The sequence below is a fragment of the Alosa alosa genome, chromosome 12 (assembly GCF_017589495.1).
Source record: "Alosa alosa isolate M-15738 ecotype Scorff River chromosome 12, AALO_Geno_1.1, whole genome shotgun sequence".
Lineage (NCBI taxonomy): Eukaryota > Metazoa > Chordata > Actinopteri > Clupeiformes > Clupeidae > Alosa > Alosa alosa.
In genome coordinates, this window is record NC_063200.1 from 5422561 (window position 1) to 5443917 (window position 21357).

Genomic DNA, 21357 nt, shown 5'->3' on the forward strand with positions numbered 1-21357 from the left:
CCAGCCTACTCGTCCATGAGTGGTCCTCCACACATCACAACACACAAACAGAGATGCCCAAGAACCTGCTGAGTTTGTCCTGGGCATACAAGCCAATGGTGTTCCAGGGGAGATGTGTACTTTATTTCTTTTGTTACCATTTGGATATATAGAATACTACAAATGAAATACCAACAACAAATTTAAACAAATTCTTTTTTTTTTGTTTGTGTAGGTATGTCTTAGTTCGCTTTCTTGTGTCTTATTCCAAATCCCTGGAATAATCAAACTGATGCAGACTGAGCTTTTTAGGAAGCATAATAAACTTAAGCCGTAATGTCTTAAGTGGTAAGCGGTGGCATTTAAATAAGGAAATCAGACTGGAGGATTACACTCAATAAAGCTCCTTCCTTTTTGTGGGCTCAGATTTTATGCCCTCTAAAAAATGCATGGTCCCTCAAAAGAGTGTGAATATTTAAAACGCAGAAGCGTTTATAGAAATTTAAAAAATCTTCAAGGCACTCTGAAATGAGCGTTTAAATCTCCGCCATCCCTACCCCCATCAGTGAAAGCTCTTTATTAAGTGCTAATGTTACAGAAGGCCCACAGAGGAAATGAAAGCTATCTGATTTTAATAAGGTGTTAGCAGAGGTCACGGCGGCTTGCTGGCTAGGACCCAAGAACCTTGGCCTGTCTGAATGCCGAGCAGACGTGCTTTTGACACCAGAGCACTACTGCATGGGAATACTTGCTGCATCGAGAGCTCTGTGCAGAGTTGCATAGTGATGTCCTTGTCACAGAGGTTTTTATTTACATTTGACTCAAGCTGGAGCTTGCCAAAAAAAAATGCCTACCCAGGGGCCTGGAAACCTGATGATCTGGACCTAGTTGTGAGAACTCACGTCATAACAGAGCAGACAGGCAAGGACTTCACACCCTTTCATGGTGTCCAGTGAGGTTCTGGGCAATCTGACCATAAGTCTTGTGTGTCAGCCAAGCATTCAGCTGGTGGAACAGTAGAAGTGTGCTGCAAAGAAGAAGTGCCTTAATGGAAATAGCCCACAATAAATCCTTCAGCGCTCGAGAGTGGTTTCTCCAGAGGGGCTAAGCCAAGTCCTGGAGTCAAGTGAATTTCCACTTTCGTTTTTGAGACAGAAGCCAGGCTAATGTGTCCAGATTTGTAAGAGGACAAAGAAAAACTGCTTCCATATTCAGTGTTCTGTGACCGCAAGTTCCCCTGAATTTAAACAGAAAATGAAACGGAGCCACACACACACACACACACACGCACACACTAGACTCTAGATGAAAGCTCCTACATTCCAAGTTCCAAGAACCACAGGTTCCCCTGAAATTTATGTGCAGAACAGGAGTTACACAACCTATGAAAACATGTCCAAACTCGTTGAGCCCCAACGATAAACGACCAGGTAATACTACTACACCTACAGGAACAAGTTGTTATGAACCCTTCACTGAATGCGTGTGAACCTAGAACGGACTTCTTCAGGTGAGATCTTATCTAACACATCCAATTCATCACAGCTGCCACTTTAATGGTGTTATCTCTGCTCATGGCTTCAGCATGAATCTCTTTAACACAGGGGGGACTGCAGTGGGGATCCAGACTAGAGTTGGACTGGGGAGAGAAGCCTCATTAATGCCTCATTAAATATTTAACAGGCATTCATTAAGGAAGCCCATCATAGGAGCAAAGGATGTGTTTAATGAAAGACGGAGAGAGAGATGGAGAGAGAAATATGTGAATGTGTGTATAAAAGAGTCTAATCATGTCTCTGTTGTAGCCCTGACCTTGAAGTGATAATTGCGTTATGGCATGAAAATGATATTGTAGCGGCTGAATTATCTGGCTCTTACTTCCCTTCGAAGAAGAGAGAATTCTTTATTTGATCTGGAGTCAACACACAGCCTTCTAAAAAAGGCGACCAGAAGCCTTAAACAGGGACACGCACCCAAAGAAGTAATTTCACAGCCAGCTTGGGCTCCGCTCTCATTACCCATTCGAAAGCTCTTCCATATTAAAAAACAAAAGATAAGTTGTCATTCAGAGGAAAATTGACGCACAGACGCTCTGAATGTTTAATGCAAAAAACAATGCAGAAGTCGCAAAATAGATCCAGGGGGATCATGGATGGGACAAGTCCCCACAAGTCTCTGTGCGTGATGTGCCAGAGAGTATTACGTGACATGAAGGTGAGTGAGAAACCCACTTCTGTGCACAGCGTGAGGGAACAGCGTGTGTGTGTGTGTGTGTGTGTGTGTGTTAATAAACAGACCCACTCAGCACTACGGGGAACAGGACGTTCCAGTGGACGGACATCTAAGGCCATGTGTGTGTGTCTGTTGGAGTCTGTTTGAAAGAGAGAGAAAAGGTGTGCATGTGTGTGTCTGCTGCAAACTGAGAAAGGCCATATTTTATCAGGTCCTTCTCATCCAGCTGGACAAACTGTTCCCTTTTTTTAGTGCTGAAGGGGTATGTATGCACACTGTGTGTGTGTGTGTGTGTGTGTGTGTGTGTGTGTGTGTGTGTGTGTGTGTGTGTGTGTGTGTGTGTGTGTATTATTTTTCTGTGCGCCTTCACGAGCAACACAAAAACATTGTTGAGTTGCATCAACATTAAAAGATTCAAAACAAGGCGCCCGACCAAACAGGGATTTTACACAGGCACGAACATCAGAGCCGCTAGTCACTGCAGCTGAGCTTACAAGCCTCCAGAACCTGATTATGGCCCTTATCCAGGACCAAGAGCAACACACACACACACACACACACACACACACACACATCAGATCACAGAGAGAGAGAGAGAGAGAGAGAGAGTCTGTGTGTGTGAGATGCAATGCCTTCTTCTCCCAACGAGACATCATCTGACTTTCTGTGGTAACTTATTAGTACATAATTCATGTATTATTGCCCTCTCATGCACTATAGTGCAGCAGTATTGCAATCCCTATGACTTGAACAGGTAACAACTGAATAAATCTTCATTCTGGCTGTAAAATAGTAGCAAATGGTTTCAATCCAACAATGAAATAGTTTTAATCATCTAACCTTACAGCCATAAAACAAACAAACAAAAACTCTAATTTGCCAAAGAACGTGATTAAGCGTGTGTGAATCCCTGGCTAAGATGCCAATGGCTGTGTCCCACCGGTCCTACTGCAGTTAGATTAGCTGCATATTTTCCAGTGGCAGAGTAATGTAATCTCTGTGTTTCCAATTACCACGGCGCAGAAGAGAGGAGAGCAGAGGAGTTAGCCTTCCCTTCCCCTGGGACTGACACACATCAGGCACAAAGACCAAGTGTGAGTGGGGACCTCTCTTTGTGCGACTGAAGGAAGGAGACGGTTTGTGTGTGTGTGCGTGCGTGCGTGTGTGTGTGTGCGAGAGAGTGTGTGTGAGAGTGTGTGTGTGTGTGTGTGTGTGTGTTGGGGAGGGTGTAAGTAGGTGCAAGTGTGTAGAGGTACTGAATATCTATGAGTATGAAAGAGAAAGAGACACAGTGTGTGTGTGTGCGCGTCTGCGGTATTTTTGAGAGTGTAGATGTGTACCAGCGATCTTCGGGGAGGAAACAGAGAGAAAAAAAGAGATAGAGTAAGAAAGAACGAGAGAGAGAGAGAAATAGAGTGCACTGAGAGAGCAGACGGGGGGTGGAAGTGTGTGTGACAGAGATAGAGGGGTGCAGATGGGAGGGAGCCCAAGCAGATCTCCCGGGTGATGGAGTGTTGCAGCCACCAGCGAGTGGCTAATGTGTTTGTGCTAGGTGCACTCCCAGGGCCCACAATGTGGCAAATCAAAGGGAAGCAATCCTGGCAACGCGAACAAAACACCTCCACAATGAGGACAAATACCGAGGAGGCACATATCAGCAGGTCAAGGATGTCTACAGAATCCCAAGAGGCCCGGGTAAGAGCAACACCTGCAGGGTATTTTTTATCACACTACTTCAGATGAAAGCCCTTATCTTCCAGATTTGATCCCTTACTATAGTGCTATTCAAGACCATAGATACAGTGACAATATTTTCAAATCTAAAAGCAACATCTTTTTTGTGTCTTGGTGTACATTCATTTAGGCAGGAAAAGATAATTAACTTCAGGTCACGAGTATTTTGTCAACTTTAATAAGCTTTGTTATTCACACGTAGCCTTTTTCACGCTACTCTGAAGGTCACGCTGCACTGTTTTCTTTCTGTGCTCATTTGTAGAGTAGCCCGTCATTTGAGTGTCATTGTTTTACAGCATCCTTACACACACACACACACGCAGCTCTGCTGCATCCCTCAGTGGCCCAGTGTGTCCAGTCAGAGGTTAAATAGGACGTGAGGTGGATATATATATATATATATATATATATATATATATATATATATATATATATATATATATATATATATATATATAGCACTAGCACAGCCAGCAGTGCACAGCGCTCAGCACGCGACTCTCCCACAAGTTGGCTTGGGGGGTGTGTGGTGGTGGAGCTGGCTGGAAATCGGAGAGCACATCGGAGGTGACCTTGCTGCCGATAAGATTACACAATGCCAGCGTGTAGCAGACAAAGGCAGCTCTCTCCTCACCTCCTCCTGTGCTTTATAATCACTGTGGGGGTAACGGCTGCAGGGGCATGAGATAGAGTGGAGAACACTTTCATTTTTGAGAGAGAGAGAGAGAGAGGATGAAGTGCGGATGATGGGGGGGCCTCTATTTGTCAACGCTGTGGCATTTTCAGGAGGCTATTAAGGTCCATGCCTGGCGATTTGCAGATAATGAGGCAAGCAACAATGGGCTTTGTTGTGCAATGTTGTTGTAGGAACAGAGTACCGCCAGAGTATACACACACACACACACACACACACACACACGAAAAGTGAACATCAGACAACTTTATGAAACTAAATCTGTACACATTCCAACTTGAAAAAACACAAATATTACACCATAAATTCCACAGGTCATTAGTCCCTAGGCTTTTACCAGAAACAACATGGCCACCCACCAGAAGTTATTAGAGCACAGGAAAGAGTGGGAGAGCAGGGGACATGTGCATGTTGGGTGGAAATATAAATTCAAAAGACATTCATTTACTGAGTGTCAGTCAGAAACCTGACCAAACCAAGTGCGTTTGTTGTGGTTTGGTACCGAGACAATTGAGACGAGACAAATGAGATGAATACCTGTGTTTGTTGTGGTTTGGTACCGAGGCAATTGAGACGAGACAAATGAGATGAATACGTGTGTGGGTTTCATGTGGTTTTCTACAAGTCACGTCTCATCTCTCGTGCTCGCTCAGCTCACGTCCGTCCAGTTGCTAAGCCGCACCTGGGCAGGCTCGACAGCATTTCAGGCTACATACTCAAACGACTGCTGGCAAGTGACAGTAGATAAACCGCACTCTCAAATATATTCTCTTTACTTATTTATTAATGCCATGTCCAGAGACGCATTTCGGCCTAAGCTATCGTCAGGCTTAGGCCGAAACGCGTCTGTGGACATGGCATTAATAAATAAGTAAAGAGAATATACTTGAGAGTGCGGTTTTTCTATTCTAAGTTGTCACCTTTTAACTCGCACCCGAAATTGTTGTGAGATTTAAAGTTGAGCGCGCCTGTTCTCACTACTAAGTGACAGTAGATCACACTCCTCATCCTAATCTCCTAATCGTACCTCTCAGACCAGCCAAATGGGGCCAGGCAGCATGATGGGCGGTACTCTATGGGCCACGATGAGTGATGCTGAACACCGCTGCCAAGTTCCAGCGCGGTTCTGTCACTCCACATTGGGGCCGGTGTCTTTGGCAGCCGGGCGAAAGCTGTCACTGATGAGGAACATCGGCTGGGTGAGATCGATGAAGATGGCAGAGAAACAGATGCCGATTGAGGCTGTCGCCGGTGATTTGGCTGAACCAACACCTCACTGCAGAGCTACTGAGGGTGGAGATATCTTGCTGGATGACCTGAAGCCCACTCTAAGAATAAGCAGGAGTTTTTGAAAAGTGATAGTTCTTAGTGTTTTATTATGAATAAAAAAAATATTTTGAATGTATGTTGTGTGAAAAGGGGTAAATGGCCTGGAAACACACTGAGAATGAATACCTGCAGTAGTGGTTGAAATGAGCATCCAGTAAGGGTTAGAATAACATTACCGACCAAATGCATTCACAAACAAAAGCAATCAAAAGATTGTGTCCATTTTAACAAATAAATGTCTTTTGAGGTGTATCCAATTCAAAAGTAAATATGTGTTTAATTGTCCCATTACTGCCACTCAAATGACCACCATGGGTGAGGAGGTGAAGCAGCTACCCATTAGCAGGGCTATTAGCACCATGATTAACACACATGCTACAGCACAGGAGCACTTCCCTGCAACGCCAACACCCCAGGCTAGTGAAAAGAGGTTTTCTATTCCTCATACCACATTAGCATGTAACTGACTGACTCAACTTGCTGCTGGAACGGAAAGCTCAAAATTAGTTAAAGCATATCTATCCTTGTTACAGAAATATGTTTCTTTTTTTTTATAACAATAAAGAGAGCAACTTGGAAGTAGAGCAAACTGAGCAATGACTGCATGTACAGAAACATAATAAAATCAAGCCAATGTGAACATCTGCTCTTTTAAAAAGATCAGACCCCTCCACCAACCACCCTTAATTTATATCCAGAGCCATGTTCCTCCATGTGGGGAAGAATGGCAGCAGCAGCAGCAGAGATAGGAGGACGATCATAATCCTTCTGAAAGCTCCTAAGGAGCCCCAAACAGCGGGGGAGAGGAAGACTTTGTTACAGGGTGACCTGGTAAGCATCTCCAGGCAAGCGCATGCAATTTTCTTTAATGTCAGGTTAGACAATTATGTGGGAGACTTTCATTTTATAGAATTGTAACAGCACTTCTGCTACGGGGCAATTATGTCTACTTCAAAAAGCACCTCCTAATGAGGGACTATTCCCAAGGAGACCCAGGATACAGAAGAGAATTACAAAGTTTTCAGTCCGGAGAAAAACAGAGGGAACTAAAGTGTGTGTGTTTGTGTGTGTGATGGGGGTTGGACATCAAAATTCACATATTTTCTCCTAACAAGGCCTAACCATGTCATATAGCATTTTAGCCTGTCGTCATGCTCCTTGTGTCACGTAAGCCTGCTGCTTGGAATAAAAGATGGCAGCGTGCAGAACAGTGGACCTCTGACAGTGCTCCACTGTCTTATGTCTCTCTGCATCATTCAGAGAGGGCAAACATGGGCTGGCGGTGACCTTTCCAGACACAGGCCGTTTCAGCGGGCACGGGCAAAGCACCAGGCCATGCCTGTGGTCCCTGGCAGGAGGTCCCTACTCGCGTAAGGAGAGCCTGTGGCTCTTGCCCCGGCCCTTTTATGTAAGACTTGTTATGATGGCGATTACACAACCCGTGTGGAGCTGGCCACAGTGTAGCACAGTGCAGTGCTGTCGCTCCGGGCATTTGCTGGCTAGCTGCTGCTGCTGCTTCCGTGGTGACGCCCAGGTTCACGGTGGCCCTGTCAGCCTGTGTTTGCCACCGGCTCACGAGATCCTCCCGACTTCCCCCAGTCGGACTGGATCCCGTTACCAAGGCGGCGCCACGCTCACCTGCCCCCTGCCCATCACTGCCCAGTGCCCACGCAGAGTTCCAGAGTCACCATCACAGGTCAGAGAGCTTGCAGCCAGTTACCCTACAAATCAATCTCTTTACCATCCTCAGACTTCCATTCAACTCCAACTCACATGCTACTCTCCCTGCCATGACACTCACGCTACTGCACTGCTCTTCTGGCCCTGCCTCTACTTCACTGTAGGCTACCATGCCTCTGTTGCCCCCTTCTCTACTTGATTTCGCAATGCCACATCTGCAACAGACCATGCAGGACACCACACTGAAAGGTATAACACAAAATAAAGAAACCTACCGTGTGAAAGAGTGAAACATCATCTCTAATACACACACACACACACACACACACACACACAAACACAAGGTCATGTATTCAAACACAAACATGCACGCAGACACACTCAAACATTCAGACACTGATCGATGTAAATGAAGAAGGAGGAGGAGACTTTTATTGAGACCACCATGTCAGGCAGACATGCACGTATATGCTCACAGCGGGGATGTTGCTGTCAGGTTGAGCACATCACAGAGAGCAGAGACACTTATGTAATGCACACGTGACAGTCACACCACTCCCCACCACATGCTAACACTGTCATATAGGAAAAACAAAACATACTTTCATCATGCAAAATGCTTTCAGAAGATCGCTTTACAATAAACAGACTTCAAAGTCATTTCAGAGGCTGCAACAATTCTTCTATTCTCTCTGCTCCTGGGTATCTATGTGATAGATAGATAGATACTTTATTGACCCCCAACGGGAAATTCAATGTGAGGATGAGCTTTGACAGCATGTAAATGTACTAACACTTCATATTAGGTTCTGACCAAATGATGAGACCAAAAGTTACATCAAGTCTTTATGTTTATTTGTAACATTATCAATGATAGAATATGGAGCAGATATATGGAGCAGAGCACAGATTATAGCCACAGATGCCAAGATAGCAAAGGATAAAAAAAACTGACTGGAAACAGGCATCAAACAAAGCCTGCTGCTGAATATCCTTGATACATACTCCTTATATAACGCCCTGTCTATACGATCAGCCATGCGGCTGACAAGCTGACGCAGCATTCACCATTCAGCCTGCACTCATGGAAAGAGTGTGATTACTTTCATAGATCAGATACTTGATTATCCTGTCTGTACATACTTGATTATCCTGTCTGTACATTTTCACAATCATAACAGTACAATCAACAAAGGCCAGGATTATTTTTTTATTTGAGTAGATTTCAAGGGAAATTGTTTGGAAGTGACAGTGTTTACAGAACAAGATTCCAGCCCATTGCACCATTTAAAACAGTGTAGAAGTTCAAATATTGCTTTTTGATGCAAGGCTGCACTTTCTGACATTTCAGAGGCTGTGGGAGTTAATGTTAGCAGGTAGTGGCCAGCGATCTGACATTTGACAAAAAACAGACAGACAGACAGACACACACACACACACACACACACACACACACACACTTCAGATAATGAGTGGTGGATCCCTGCGGTGTGTTTACAGCATGTCCGCCAGAGATGGGATCCAGCCATTAAAGTGCACCCCACCTCCTCCCGCTCCCCACACACCCACTCACACACACCTCCTAAGTGCTGACACAAGACTGTCTCCAAGCAAACACACAGAAATAACAACGCCGAGACAAAGTGCAGACCACAAGAAAAGGGCAGAGCGGCACATCCGCTAAAGCAAACCGATGGTCTGCGCAAATATTTCTCTCCATGGCATTTTCTTTTGATTGCATTGACACTACTGACCCAGCAGACATATGGCACGCTATTTACCTTCTGCTGCAATTCATGCAGCTTTTGAGACAAATCTGTGAATGAGACCCATCTGAGTTTGGAGGGATAATCTCATGCAGCGGATTAAAGGGGGAAAAACAACAACAGAGCACTCGAGCTAAATGACATGACTGTTTTCCCATGACGAACGCGGGGTGCGGATGATGAGGGTGGGGGGGGGGGGTGCGGGTGCTGGAGAGCGTGCTCACACAGTAGCAGACTCCAGACTCATGAGCTCTCGGACAGACAGACAGAAGACGAAGCTCAGGGGAACAGACTCTGACAGGTACATTTATCCGGGATGCGAAAGAGTATTCAGTGGCACGCCTACATCCAGCGCAGAGTCAAAATAAATCCAGTCGGGCTGTCACCTCACCACTGCCGGCTTTATGAGAAGCCTGACAAAAAAAAGCAGATTTTCCGTATAGCCTAGCTCAGCTCAGCTGGGAATGGCTCAGCACAGCTCTCAGGTGACACTTTTGATTTCTCCGACAGTTCTCTCTCTCTCTTTCCCTCACTCTCTCTCTTGATGGCAGGTAAAAAGGAGGCCGAGTATAAAGGCATGTGGCCTGGACTAATAAAGTTAAAGCTTGATCAGAAACTGAAAGAGCCGCCATTTCTCCATTCCACTACAAGTCTCCTCCTTCAGTGGGGGACAACACCACAACAAGACAAGAGTAGGGTGGAGTATAGGGTAGGGTGTGCCCATGTGTCTGTCTGTGGGCAGGTTGGCATGACCATGGCCTATCATCCGATGCCAGGCTGCCAATGTGGTCTTCTCTCACCCCAGCAAGGAACTCCCAGCAGGCAGGTTTACAGATTGATGGCAAGCAGATGTCTCCATGATGAGACCCGCCCCCTTCTGAGTACTGTAACCAAACCACCAGAGGCTTACAGAATAAGGGAAAACAAGAAAAAGTGTGACGGTTGCAAATTTCCAATGACTTCATGGGTGTCTATCAAGCAGTGCCACACAAATGAGTATTTTCTTTCTTTATGCGGTGTCTTTTTATGGCGTCCTCTTAGTGTTCCATTTGCTATAAATCTACACTGGTATTCCTTTGAAAAAAAACAAAAAAACACACGGTTTGGCAATGCTACCATTTCAGTTCTGCTTCGCTGGGCGCACACACTCTCTTTACAGAAGAAATTGAATGGAGTCACATCATATTATCCCCGGTTACAGTGGATGGGTTTCCTGCTGGGGAACAACAAATTGTAGACCCACCTGCTGGCAGAGTATATTTGCAGCAGTAGGTAACAAACACCCCGTTGTACAGCCCTTGTGTTTCCTTAACACAGTCTGCACGTGACCTATAAAGAGCTACGGAGTGAACCACTCCTATGTACACAAAAAACCCCACTGAAATTCATGTTCAATTTCAGTCAGACATTTATCCATCTATGTTGGTATCAGTATTGATATGCGTACACATCTATGTTGGTATCAGTATTGATATGCGTACTGTACACAAGTAAGCAAACACGTGACCTTGGTGTTGTCAACACCATTTTCTCTATGTTGTCCTGCAGGACAACAAACACAAACAAATAAATGACAAATGACATTACGTTCCCATTAACATAGGGGTTTTCTTAGCCAACATCAGTTTCTGAGGACAAAGCACAATAGGGCACGTGGGATGCCACATGCCATTAGATCCTCATTGATTTGGGGAAAGTCATTGATTCCCACCATGCGTAAACAGAGCATCCCACTGATTTAGAGCATGTTCATCACCACAGCATCATCACCACTACGAGTAATTTCCCAACGAGGTGCTTGGGAGACATTCACAAACTAATTAGGCTAGCCTCCCATATTGCGGGCGCAGTTCACTGGCCAAGGCCCCTGCTGGGTGTTTTGTTCATGTTCCGTGGCCCTCCGTGATGATGATTTCCTTAGTAAGTGTGTGCATGCTGTGTGCACTAGGCTTCCGACGAGCGCGGATCAAATTACTCCAATTCCCCAATGTGCTGGAGAGGTGGGAAACCGAGAGGAGGTGAGCACACCCATACCACTGACAGCCATCTTATCTCCATCTGCAGTCCATCCTTCACTCTTTTGGTGCCTATGGTGGCAACAAAGTCCCTTCAATCAGGGTAAAAGGATATCAGCTGGCCATGTTCCGGTTTGTTTCAGATTTATTAGGAGTAAGCTGGATGAGATGTGAAACACAAGCACAAGATGTGGTGTCATTTTAAGAACATGACTATTACTGTAGACAACATGGCAAACAGTGCCAGAGCATATTCAGGGGTATTGGAAAGGATGATGACAAGTGTGTAATGAAATGTAACAGCAATGCGATCACTGTGCCTTTTGCAAGCACAGCTCATCCAAATCTGTGAACGGGGGTGAACGATTTACTCAGGTTACACGACATCCAGCGACAAAAACGAGAACAAAGGAGAAAAGCTGCTTACGGCCCTGTCCTCGTGCTGTCGGGCCGTTGTTTGCTATGGCGGGATTACCGACACAAAGTCTCCTCGTTCCTGTGACCGCTGGCTCACCGGCCTGTCTCACCGCATTTGCTTGTCTTACTGTACAGCTTTGGCTTCCTCCATCTTCCTCTCTGCTGTTGGTCTTATGGCTCTGAACGCAGCCCTGGGATCACTAGATTCAGCCCTGGGATCACTAGATTCAGCCCTGGGATCACTAGATTCAGCCCTGGGATCACTAGATTCAGCCCTGGGATCACTAGATTCAGCACTGGGATCACTAGATTCAGCACTGGGATCACTAGATTCAGCCCTGGGATCATTAGCCAGATGAGCAGTGCATCAGCAGCGCTCTAGTCTAGTAAACCAGCAAAAACAACCCATCCTCCTACCAGTGGCGTTTAAATTGTACTGCTCATCAGTAGTCAGGGACACTAAGCCCACAGCACATGGTGGCGCACATTACAACAACAATGAGGGGCTGTCACTGAGATTCCATATGGCTGAGGTCACAGGTCAAGGGTGAGTCACTGGGGTCAAATAGATTGGGGTCACCAGACGGTTATCTCTGGACTGTCAAGTCAGAAGAGTTCCCATAAAACCTCTGAATTACCAACAAAAATCAAATCAAATCATAAAGATAAATGAATCTCCATTAGAAAATAAAACAGCTATCTATGGCATTTTGCTCCAAACAACATGTGCTCTTCCGATTTATACTGGAACACATACACACACACACACACACACAGACACACCATAAAAACCACAAGCCTCAGCATTTCTCTTAAAAATAGGTAAGCGAGGAGAAAACTAAAACAGATGAGTAATGAGGTTGTCAGCTGGGCTGTGAAAGTGAAGTAGAAGCTGCAGAGTCTCCCCAGCACAGAGGACTATTCCTGTAGGCCTAGCACGTTTGAGCTCATCACACTCCCTGTGGACAAGAATGTGAGGATCTGGCCTTGGCTTTCCACACCACACACCACAATCATCTTTGACCTCCTCACCACACCTATCCTCACTGCTCTCTCGCCCAGTGACTCAGCTGGTGATCTCCTCACTCCCTTTACTTACACCAGCCACGCAAATCTGCAAATCTTCTCCAGCAGTGAGACACCACGTATGCGCCAATCACAGGGACACAGGGAGGGGGAAATCGGCTGGGTGAAAAGGGAAGATGCAGAACTGAATGAGGCTGAGAGGGAGGGGAAAAAAAAGAGTTCATCACAGCAGAGGCCGGAGCAGAAGTAAGAAAAAAGGGGAAGAGAGTGAGATCACCACACAGGAACCAGTGTGTCTCTCGGTCATGAAGCTGTGGGTTATATTTCCGTCTAAAGGGGCTGATGGACAATGACAGAGCTCGGTTAATGGACACAATGGCAATTAAAGCACTCGGGGCCCCCATCCTCTCTGAGCCTCCAGCGGTGCATACATTTTCTGCTCCATAGGAAAGAAGTTATTCAGGCCCTTTATGGAAACAGAGGCGACGACCGTCTAAGGGGAGCCGTGCGCAAAGGGCACTAGCATTGAACGCTTCAAAAGACCTTTTTAAAAAAAAAAAAAAAAAAAAAAAAAAAAAACTTAAGCCAGTTTTGTTTGGCAGCTTACCAGGAAATAATTGCCATTCTGTTTTCTCCCATATTCTGAAGCTTTTCAGGATTTCTATTGTCACCTATACTATACATGTCCACCATGCACTCCTCACCTTGGGACTCCTGATGCCTCGCCACCTCTAAACAGCAGGGTTGTGCACAATTCGAATTGCAATTCTGCTTCCTGTTTGCTACCTCAATTGAAATGCAAGTGAAATTCAAGAATTGAATTGGAATTTAAGAGGGCGTTCCAATTCAATTCTGGAATTTTGCACAAGCCTGCTAAACATGCCTCGTATGGCTCCAGCATCTCCCAGTGAACAGTGCTGAAAGTGTGCTCAGTCATCCATGACTGATCCTCAGCCAGTGGTGTTGAACTGATAGAACTGATTGCATTAACCACAATGGCTACTCTCAGAGAAAGGATGAAATTGTACTATAAGTGCAAGTTTGGCAAAGCCTAAAAGTGATTAAAAAATGAAAAATAAATGCAAATATTAATACATATCATTTGATAATATGCTCTGGGACTTTTCAGTCTCTCAACAATTAAGGTTAACCCATTTGGTGTAGTATACAAGCAGTGGCATTACGTCAGTGTCACTTCCAGAGCTATGTAGAAGAGTATACCATCAAAAAGAAAAGAGGGACCAAAGTCTGGGTCAACTACTCTGAAAGGTGGGGTCAAGCTGACAAGACTTTACAACAATGACCTTGAACCAGGAGAGGTCATGGGAGCATGAGTCTGATCCCTGCAGAATTTGAAACAAAAGTTTTCCTATAAGGGGTGGAATGCCAACCATCCACAGGATTTTTGGCAGGGGGATGGGGATGTGTAGGAAACAACTGAGACTGGAGAAGGAAAGACAAGAGAATGTGACATCTAACGGTGTCTTTATCTACTTGCTTAACAGGACAAAAGATGGGTGAGCTAAGCTTGACCATGATGATATAGGGGAGGCACAAAAATAGCTTCACCAGCCACCCAATGATAAAACAATAATTTATTTTAAATTAGATTCAACTTCCATTATTGGGTGGAAGAGTTACAGTTACAGTTAAAAAAAGAACACTGTTAAAATCAACTAATGCTGTACCATAGATAATATTGCGCCCTTTTGGTCCAACTGGGCTGACAATGACATTATGTCATTCCAACAAAACAACAGACATGTGCACTCCAGCAAGGACCACAAACACTTCAAATCCCACCACCAAGTCAAATACACAAGGGAATCCCTGTCTGGAGAAAGACATAAATATTCCAAATATGGTAATCATTCCCCTTCCCTTCAAAAATTGAAGTATTACACATTTGATTATACAGTGGGAATATGACATTTTAGAGGCATAAGGTGAAAACACACAACATTTTCATAGTGGTTTAACCTACTAGCATGACCATTCCATACGATCTGAAAGAAGAATTCTGCTGATAAGACGCCGTCTTCCATGGAAAGTAAATTATTCAGTTTGGTGGGGCACCCCTGCAGAGAGCAATCCCTTTTTCCTTCATTGAGCCAAGTCTGAACAAAAAAAAAAAAAACCCTCTTGCATTTGCACCACTGCTAGACAGAGCACAATCGACCATCAGACCTGTAGAGGTCTTGGCTCAAGAACCAAAACTACCTTCATCTTTCACCTTCAGAACCACTTTCATATTTTGGTCCCATCCATGTACTGAAGTGTCTTGTCCATAACTGCTTCCAGGAATTAAGGAACACTATGTATTGCTAATTAAAAATCTGCTGGCGGGATCACTTTTTAAAGACACTGTTCAGGTCCAGCAGTGCTCACAGGTACCGGTATGGGAACGCAGGTCTGTCACAGCACCTCTCTGACAGCCCGCAGACGACTCATTCCCCTACTGCACTGGCAGGCTTGATTAAGAGCTCAATGATGCTAGCGCTTTCTCTCCCATCAACTTTAACAAGGCCAAGTTCGGGGTGACCAAGCTCACTGAGCTGAACCAAACAGCAGGGCCCAATTACTAAGGGGAGATTGTGGTCCCAAGGCATCTATTTAAAGGCTGTAAAACTCACCGCAGATCAATACAAGCCATGCGGTTGTCTCCCCACACCGCAGCTGGGTTACAGCTCTTCCAGTCATTGTGAGGCAGAGGTATCACAGTGGTTAGCGTTGTTATAAACCTTGTTTCTAAGAATTTAGAGCAAAAGGCACCTCAGCAAAAACAACAGAGAATGGTATTCATTTGTCTTTGCTGTGTGTACGCGTGTGTACACCTGATGCCCACAGCCAAGAGAATGATAGGGAGTCTTATGGAGGATGAATTAAGCGATTAAAAAGTGATTTGATGTAAATGCAATCACTATTATTTGGGGAAGTTGAAAGCAGGCTACCACAATTTGGGCCAAGTTGAAAGCAGGCTACCACAGTAGGTCTTTCCAGGTCAGATGACATGACAGTACGTAACTACTCATATCTACTCAGAATTTGAACTTGGCAACCGAACAGGGATGCGTTACTTTTGCTGTGGTGCCGGTCACATTATCGACCAAGGAAGAGGTGGCTAAAAATGAAGTGAAAGGACACAAGTGGGAGCAGTGGCCTTTACTATGCACACTCACCACTTTTGACAAGAGGAACAAAGGCAAGCAGTGCCTCTCTGCTGGCCTGTCGCTCCTCTCTCTGGACCTCAGCGTAATCATGACTGCAAATGCTGCTGACATTTGAGTGCAGCTTGGTGAAATGTGTTTACATAACACAAGGTGAAAAGCAAAAAAAAGGGAGATGTGTATGGCTGTAGGGACAGGGGCATTGAGGCATTTGTGTGTGTGTGGGTCCGTGTGTGTGTGTGTGTGTGTGTCTGGTGGCATATTGGTGGCATATTTGGAAAGGGGAAAAAAAAAAAAAATCCACATGTGAAATTTGTTTGAAAATTTGAAAAAAAAAAAATCCACATGTGAAATTTGTTTCCATACCCAAACCCTGCCATCTCACACTTATTACCATTTACAGCCAAACTTCATTGTGCTACTGGAGCTGATGGGTGCGGGGTGGCTACACTGGCTTTCAGCTGATCTGGACACAGCCTTCTGGGGGAGGAGAGAGTAGAGGCAAGTGCCATGAATGCTAAACAGCTCACACAATCCCCTTTTGACGGTACTGGGAATGCCTGTGACTCTGTAGAGGGACCAAAATATGAGGATTTATGAGGTTGATGATGATGATGTAGTCTGTGCAGCTGAGGTGACCCCTGCACATTAGCCCTGGGAGCCAGGATGCTGCATAATCGTCTATTCGGCAGCGTTATAATAGACCTTTGAGATCAGTCATTGATGAGAATGGGAGGTGGTTCAAAAAGAAGCGCTCAGCATTCAGCAGGACAGCCAAGTGCGTTAGCTGCTTAAAAGGATTAAAACACCAATTCATCCCTGTCATTCACCAGAGCTCTACTCCTAGACCATCTGTACATGCATGACAGTCTGAGGGCAGTTAGGATAAGTGGGACCCATCCCCATCCCATCCATTTACAAACACACACACACACACACACACACACACACACACACACACACACGTACTGTATATAAAATCAAGTGGTAAGAATGCATTCATGTATACAAATATACATTTACACACAACTCACTGCCATCCTATATTAAACTACTAACGCAGTGGTGCAAAATGAATACACAATTCTAATAGTTCTACAATGGACAGGGGTTCACATTCTAATGTGTGTGTTCACATTCTGCAGCATGCACCTCACTGAAACAAGTCTGAATGCCCGCCACTAAACAGCAGAGGAAGCAGAGGATCAAAGCATGCTGGAAAAAACTGGATTACACAAAATTGTCTGTACACTGTGAAATGTGACAATTAAGGGGGATTTCCCCCTGACTTTCCCACAACACTGAAACACATGCAATTAGATTCATAATAACTACCTAGTTGTGGCAAAAATAAACCAGTCGCAACAATGCCCAATTGTCCTCTGGGGTTAAAGAGGAAGCATCAAGCTGAATAATAAAACAGCAACCTTCAAACCATTAAGGTCTATGAGGCTTCACATCCGTGGCATTAAAAGAGAGCCTGCTCTGTTGTTCTGAAGTTTTGTTCCTTTTTCTCAGAGGAAGTGATGGATGGCAGGAGGCCGGCCACTTCTCCCACCTCACACTCAGCCGATTCAGCCCAGTCAGAGACGGCAGTGCCCTCTGTTACCCCTGGCAACCTTACGGGCAATCATACCGGCTGTACAGGACTGCTGTGTGCTGAGGCCCTTTGGGAGCAGCTGGTTCACCTTATCAGCTCCAGTTCTGTCGGCCACAGCCCACAAGTGGTACGATGTCTCCTGGCGCCAACCAATTAGGAGGGGAGAACTGCAGCCTGCACCATGTGAAAAGTCTACATTGTAAATTTGAGCGTCAGCACATAGCACTGTCCTTCATGCAGGAGACATGCAGGAGTCTAGTGTAGTTTATTGCGTAAACCAGGTTTTGCATGGCTGTGTTGGCATGTTTTTGGTATCGCCACAGAAATCTGGCTCAGCACTGGCTAATGACAGACAGCTGGCTGGAGGTTGAGGCCAAAAGCCACTAGGGACACAGGGCCACTGGAGTACAACGCCATTCACAGCAAGGCACTGTACAAACACCCTCGACATAAACAAGGTACATCAAGAAAGGATATTTTTTATAGCCTTCCCATTCACATGCTAGACGAGGGTTAAGTGGATATTATGAAGTTCCTCCTTTAAATATCAGGCTTTGCAAAGCTCCCCAAGACAAATCTCTGATCTGAAACACAACCTTTACCTTCTACTCAACATAAGCCTTATTACAAACACATACTGTATGCCAGGTAAACAGACATGGCCTTGCTTGTTCAAGGTTAAGTCAACACTGAGTGGTTACAAGCCAGGCCTGCTTATCTCTGCTCTAAAATCCTCGAGAAACAGCACAGGTCTGCATAATTTCAGCACACTGGAAATGTGATATGGGGGGATAATTTAATCATTCTTCCTCACAATCATTCCAAAGAGATATAATCATAAACAAAATATCTACTTCTTCCCCATGCTTTCCACATAAACTGAAACTGAAGACAAGGCCCTGTGTTGTGAGAACTGATGACAAAAAGTAGATTACATTTTCACCTCGCATTAGAGTCGTTAATGTGCATCCAAACATGGCAGAGGCAAAGTCCCACACTAGATCCAGACACCGGAGCTCATGACAGCAAGCGATCCTGCATGCGTACACATCCTCATACCCGCCCACTACACACACACACAGGTTGGAGCAGGAGAAGGATGAGCCCTCTCTTGCTTGGCAGCAGGTAGATAATGCATCATCATAGAGCCGTTAAGGAAGGTCGTTTGCCAGCTTGCTGACTATCCTCCATCAGAGCTGCCCTTCAGACATTAAAAATGGCATAGAGCTTGATACCATGCCCCTTTCTCCTTGTGATTTAATGGAATTCCTTGAGACTAAAAGGACAGTAAATCAGAGGGCAATTATTTTGCTCTGACACAATGTTTGGATCGTGGGGGCAATGGATTTTTCAATGTTTGAGTTACATCACATCCTACCACAGAGAAATTACATTACATTACATTACATTACATTACATTACATTTGGCTGACGCTTTTTAACCAAAGCGACTAACAACATGGTAAACAGTAAGTTTTAGAACAATTCTCACAATTTTAGGACAGTTTAAAAAAAACATTAGGGTACAGTAAGAATAAGTGCGTCGGTGAGTGCTGTTTTTAACAGTTACTTGTCAGTTTAAAACGGCTGGTGAGTGCTAGGATCAGTAAGACTTGTTGTAAGTGTTGCTATGAGAGTAGATGTTCTCTAAAGAGCTGGGTCTTCAGGAGTTTTTGAAAGTGGAAAAGGATGTCCCTGCCCTTGTAGGAACTGGCAGTGTGTTCCACCAGCGAGGAACAACAGATGAGAAAAAGTTTGGATTGGCTTGAGCGCACCCGGTGGTAGAGCTAGGCGTGGATTCGATCAGAGGAGGCAGCGGTCTGGAGGTAGTGTAAGTCTGTATGAGGGCATTCAAGTAGGTGGGAGCAGAACCGGAGACTACTTTGTAGGCAAGCGTTAGAGACTTGAATTTGATGTGGGCCGCCATAGGTAGCCAGTGTAGCTGGATGAGCAGCGGGGTAACATGTGCCCTTTTGGGTTGGTTGTAGACCAGGCGCCGCCCGGCGTTCTGGATCATCTGAAGTGGTTTCACTCGCAGGCTGGGAGACCTGTCAGGAGGGCATTGCAGTAGTAAAGTCGGTGAGATGACTATTGCCTGAACCAGAAGTTGGGTAGCATCTTGAGTCAAGTAAGTCCTGATTTTCCATTATGTTGTAGAGTGCAAAAGCGGCATGACCCGGGCGACTGAGGCAACATGATCTGAGAAGTTTAGTTGGTTGTCAAGAACAACTCCTAGATTTCTTGCAGTCCTGGTCGGTGAAACAGACAGGGAGTCAAATTTGATGTTGATGTCGTGGTGTATGGTAGGTTTAGCTGGGATGACCAGCAGTTCAGTCTTTGAGAGGTTCAGCTGGAGGTGGTGTGCCTTCATCCATGTAGCTATGTCTGAAAGGCAATCCAAGATCCGTGCTGAAACCAGGGGGTCGTCAGGTGGAAAGGACAGATAGAGCTGTGTGTCGTCTGCATAGCAGTGGTATGAGAAGCCGTGCGAACGGATAATCTGTCCCAAGGAGGTGGTGTAGATAGCAAAGAGGAGGGGGCCCAGCACTGAGCCCTGGGGGACCCCTGTGGTGAGATGGTGAGGTGCGGATAGCTGACCAAGCCATGATAACGTTAAACGAAGCGTCCTGTGAGGTAGGATTCAAACCAGGAGAGAGCAGAACCGGAGATTCCCATGTCAGCGAGTATAGAAGGATACGGTGATTAACCGTGTCAAAGGCAACCCGATAAGTCAAGCAGAATGAGTACTGATGACCCGGCGGTCGCCCTGGCTTCTTTAAGGCTTCTGTTACAGACAGCAGAGCCGTTTCGGTAGAGTGGCAGCTTTTGAACCCAGACTGATTTGGAACCAGAAGGTTGTTCTGTGAAAGGAAGTCAGAGACCTGTTTGGAGACTGCTCGTTCAATGCCTTTGGATAGGAAAGGCAGTAGTGAGACAGGGCGGTAGTTCTCGACTTGAGCAGGGTTGAGAGAAGCTTTCTTAAATAGCGGTGTTACCGGGCCATTTTGAGCGCTGTTGGAAATGTGCGGAGGTTAGCGAGGCATTGATCACATGTGTGATAGCTGGAGCGATGGTCGGGCTGATGGACTGAAGTAGGCTCGAGGGGTATAGGGTCCAGCGAGCATGTGGTAGGACGGCTGCATGTCAGGAGTCTGGACACTTCACTCTCGGAGAGAGGCGTGAATGCTGAAAAAAGATGTTCCAGCAGTCCCTAGAGGTTGTAGGAGTGCGGTATCTGAGTCAGATCGTTGAGTGGGCATGTAGAGAATTGACTGCTGATTGCCGCCACTTTGTTTGTAAAAAATGAGGCGAGGGTATCTGCAGTACGCACACACACATTAGTTTTGAACAACATCAGAATCTTCATGTGATACTTGGGTGTGTTGTTGTACTCCTGCATTGGGCAGTTGCCATCCAGACTGTTGGCAGAGAAATTCAGCTAAGGGCACCTGTATCTCCAGCATGTCTCTGGATGGTTGTTAAATGGAGAGAGCCTAAGGAACAAAGCTTGGCAAACAAGCGTGGTTGGCAAAAAGACTCTCCTCAACACACCTGTCCTTGAAGAGGCTTGGGTAAACTGTTCATCTTTTAATGAAGGCCTCTGATACCCACTGGTTACACACACTAACATAGTGTTGGATGCAGAATATTTGTGTTGTTACGGAACACCGGAATAACATTCAGCCAGCCTGGCTGGAGTCAGTTGGATCTACTTTAG

The 21357-nt window shown here is 45.4% G+C and overlaps 1 protein-coding gene across 1 annotated transcript in view; it reads right to left on the reverse strand.

The window, feature by feature from the left end:
* Nucleotides 1-21357, reverse strand: part of si:dkey-220k22.1 (multiple epidermal growth factor-like domains protein 9) — a 101883-nt gene that overhangs the window by 77290 nt on the left and 3236 nt on the right.